Here is a 4,431-nt window from a genome sequence, read left to right as displayed (position 1 = left end):
TACACTTCTTGTAAAAAACTGATTGAAAAAAGCTCCTGTCGTGACCTTCCTTCTGTGAGGACACACACACACACAGAGAGAGAGAGAGAGGGGGAGATCATTAGGATTGGAGGCGTTTTTGGATTTTCACTTATTGTTGGCTTTACAGTCACATAAAATTCATTCCAATTTTTTTGCCTTTGCTTCAATTAAGGTGTTTCTTTAAATCTACAGCAGCTTCCTTTTCAAAAAGTTTACTGACATAGTAAGGAAGTAGCTAGGGAACTCAGTAAGTATGAGCAACAACAGCTTAGGGACTGTTTCTACAATAAAGAGGAATTCATCATCATCCGCAGTTCATCAAAAAAAAAAAAAAAAAAAAAAAGCGCCATTAAAAACAATTCAGCAGATCCTCAAAGTATGGATACAATCTGTTTTCAGCTGTAGAGGTACGCTTCACGTACTTATCAACATGCAGTTTAGAGGCTTGCATTAGAGTGCTTTGGTACTTGGGCCTCTTTTATTTAGCACGGTTATACCATTGTGTATTTAGCTATATAAATATGCTCAAGAGTCTATTGTATGTTTGTCATGCAATTAAAAATTCAAAAATATAATTTTTAAATCAGTAACTTTGCAAATTTAGCGCGGACCCTCACCCCTCCCTCCGGCTCCCACGGCCCCGCTGTCACCGTAAGACTCATACTCTTCCCCCACGTATGCTGCTATTTCCCCGCGCCCCAATAATTCTTGTCCTTTTTCTGTTGCAGCCTCCCACAGTCCCGTTTTCAGCGTTCCTGCGCGACTCATCTCCCGGTCCCTTGGTTTCTCGAGTTTCACGCGTGTTTTCCTTCTACCCTCCCGGGACACCTTCAGTTAAAATAAAGTTTATTTTCTCGTACTCCTGTGTGTGTTGGCTCTGCTTCTGGGTCCAGCTTGTGCGCTGAACTTCGGTTCATGACACTAATAGTTTTAAATAGAGCACCACAAACAACAGGTATTCCTTTAGAAATAAACTTTTCTTGTGTTACTTCTAAAAACTACAGATTCTTAACTCTGCAACAGTTAGACAGAGTTGGTTACAGTTAGGCCCTCAACAGTCAGCAAAACAAGTCATAAAACAATAAAAGAGGCTACCTTATCAAGAGCATCCCAGCACTGTAGTTCCATTACAATCAGTTTCCTTTATTTTATCTTATCATGTCAGAGGCCAACTGAAACCAAGTCCACCTATATAAAAACACCCCATCAGACACACAGTAGTTTCCTCAGCACTTCACAATTCCCCCCAAGGTATAGCGTTTTAACTTTTTATTTTTTCGGATCCCAGACACAGCGGTGTGAGGTAGTTAGCACACAGTTTGGACGTGTAGAAAACATTGCTTGTTTGGAACACATCAGCAGAGAGGTAGAGTTCATAGCTGTTCATAAGAGTTTAATTTAATCAAACCTCATTTTACGGATCTAAGTGGCTCCTCATCACTAGCCAATTCACCATTTTATTTAAATATCTGAATTTTCGGAATGAGGATCCAAGCGGGACACAGAGGCTGCTTTAACGCACCAGAATGCAAATATAAATAAAAGCCTGACTATCCTGAGAGCCTAGCTGCAGCGAGACCTTTCTTTCACACGGATTCCTGGATGTGCGTTGGATCCGACTTTGCTACCCACACAGAGCGTTTCTGACAGTCGGGCGCTGCTTATACAATAGAGAAAAGCAACAATACAGAGTGTTTCTCTGCTCCAAGGTAAGGATGTCTGTTATACCCAGCGCATAAATGTCTCTGTGTTAACGCTGATTATTCAAACCCTGTTGAAAATGTGACACATTTGTTATCCAAAAACATTTCCTCTAAATTTGCAAAGTTACTGATTTAAAAATTATATTTTTGAATTTTTAATTGCATGACAAACATACAATAGACTCTTGAGCATATTTATATAGCTAAATACACAATGGTATAACCGTGCTAAATAAAAGAGGCCCAAGTACCAAAGCACTCTAATGCAAGCCTCTAAACTGCATGTTGATAAGTACGTGAAGCGTACCTCTACAGCTGAAAACAGATTGTATCCATACTTTGAGGATCTGCTGAATTGTTTTTAATGGCACTTTTTTTTTTTTTTTTTTTTTGATGAACTGCGGATGATGATGAATTCCTCTTTATTGTAGAAACAGTCCCTAAGCTGTTGTTGCTCATACTTACTGAGTTCCCTAGCTACTTCCTTACTATGTCAGTAAACTTTTTGAAAAGGAAGCTGCTGTAGATTTAAAGAAACACCTTAATTGAAGCAAAGGCAAAAAAATTGGAATGAATTTTATGTGACTGTAAAGCCAACAATAAGTGAAAATCCAAAAACGCCTCCAATCCTAATGATCTTCCCCCTCTCTCTCTCTGTGTGTGTGTGTCCTCACAGAAGGAAGGTCACGACAGGAGCTTTTTTCAATCAGTTTTTACAAGAAGTGTAGCTCATACAATGGTATAAATGTATTATTTGCGATACTTTATAAATATGAACCTCTAAAGATTTTGAGTTCGTGCACATTGTGAATCAAGAATCTAAATATTTGTATCACAATGATTTCTATAAAAGCAATTTTGTTTATGGGGATAATGTGACAAATCTTTTGTGACCCTATTAATGATCAATGGTGATTAAAGAGGAACCCTGGCTCTGGACATTTTCATGACAAGTGACAGCGCTGACATCTACTAACGAGAGGACATGTTTTATCATCATAAACACGGTGATAAGACGCATCGTTAAAGCGTCACTTCAGTAATGTTGACTCATGTTTTTTAATAGATGACTTAAAACACTAAACTCTAATTTCTGTGGTTATTTTAAGTTTACAGAATATAACATGTGGTAAGACGACGAGTTTTACTTCTCATGTTATGTGTATCTATTTATCATGTATGCTACTTTGCTCTGTGGACTGTAAAATGTTTCATTGTGTTCATGAAATAAACCAGACTTTCACTGTCTGCATCTTTTACTGTTTTTCTGCTTTTGTTCACTCCAAGTTTGACAAAACCTACAGATATCCAGAGTTAACTCGCTAACAATGTGGAGCAGTCTCAGTGTATTTAGCTGCTTTTTCCCTGAACACAACCAATCGAGAGAAACGCCTGTAGGCCTCACTTTGGTCATTTTGAACGCTGAAGGAGATTTGTTCAATAGACACCTTATACTAGTGTTTCCTGCACTTAATCCATCACTACTATGTTCTATATAAATCCAGATTCCTTTTATAGTTTGCAGTGAAATTTGTTAAACCGTTGCTTAATGGGACAGAAGTACAAGTCGCTCTTTACTAACACATTTGTAGATGAGTTTAATGCTGAACAACACAGCTAGCAGTCTCACACACTCTTTAGGTTATTCAAGTTTTGTGTGTGTAATGGTTTAGTCTATCAAACCTTACCCTTTTCTCCTCAGTATCACAACAGTATGACTCCCAAAGTACGGCTCAGTAAACAACCTATGATTCTAAAGCCAGAACAGAAAGATACAGTTGGAAGATGAATGATTGCGTTTTTATGATGTGTAGTAAAACGACCCCCTCTTCTTCTTCTCTGTGTTGTTCTTGTGTGTGTGTGTGTGTGTGTGTGTGTGTGTGTGTGTGTGTGTGTGTGTGTGTGTGTGTGTGTGTGTGTGTGTGTGTGCGTGCCTTAGAAGTCAAATAATACATTAGCCATACTTAAAAAAACATCTGAATTTCATTTAGAACTGAGATTCTAAGTTGTAAGGAGGAATCTTATGCACAGCCAGAAACATGTTTCCCCACTTTCACAATGCTGAGGTGCCAAATCCACAACCCCCAACAAATGGTTTATTACACGCAGGTGTGAAGGGCAAGCTTTACTTACACAGCCTCACACACAGTAGATTTTTAAAGTTTTTTTGGGTACAGTGGTTTAGCCACAGATGCAACTTCCACTTTTGATAAAGATCACTCCACCTGTTTATTTCTTAAGAAATTAAGCATCTTTATTAAGCTCTTATTTATACATGTCTACACATTAATAGACACCGTGTGCTCTGAGACATTATAGTCTTCTACTTCTGCTTCCATCGGTTTGCATTTTAAACTCCCAACCTTTCAGGTTGTTATGAACGGCTTATATTTCTAACATTTTGTGATGTAAAAGTGAACCATGTTTTTTTTTTTTTTTTTTTTTTTAAATTTTCTGTTTGATGGAAGGACTTAAGACACGAGTTATTTAAACAATTCTAAATGACCGTGTGATGGCCATAGTACTTTATGTGGGCCAAATGTGTTAAGGATAATGTTTATCAATGTAAAATTGCAAAGAACCTTTGAATAGATTATAACATTTTTGTAAACAGATACCTCAGAAGCTGTACTGGTAGATCTATGTATGTAAGGTAAAACTTTCCACAGTACTTCCACTTAAGTAACTAAACACATAAAGTCACCCT

The 4,431-nt window shown here is 37.7% G+C and overlaps 1 long non-coding RNA gene across 1 annotated transcript; it reads left to right on the top strand.

Moving 5' to 3' along the window:
- The first annotated feature begins 372 nt into the window (after positions 1-372).
- On the top strand, positions 373-3,700 carry LOC146667412 (uncharacterized). The gene is made up of 2 exons (XR_014912048.1): positions 373-1,730; positions 2,401-3,700. It is a non-coding gene; the product is annotated as an uncharacterized LOC146667412 (long non-coding RNA).
- The last annotated feature ends 731 nt before the right edge of the window (positions 3,701-4,431 follow it).

Source organism: Rhamphochromis longiceps, linkage group LG6 (genome assembly GCF_057381845.1).
Source record: "Rhamphochromis longiceps isolate RC_006_pf linkage group LG6, R_longiceps_female_GT1.1, whole genome shotgun sequence".
In the NCBI taxonomy this organism is placed as follows: Eukaryota; Metazoa; Chordata; class Actinopteri; order Cichliformes; family Cichlidae; genus Rhamphochromis; species Rhamphochromis longiceps.
This window is presented reverse-complemented; position numbering and strand designations above follow the sequence as displayed.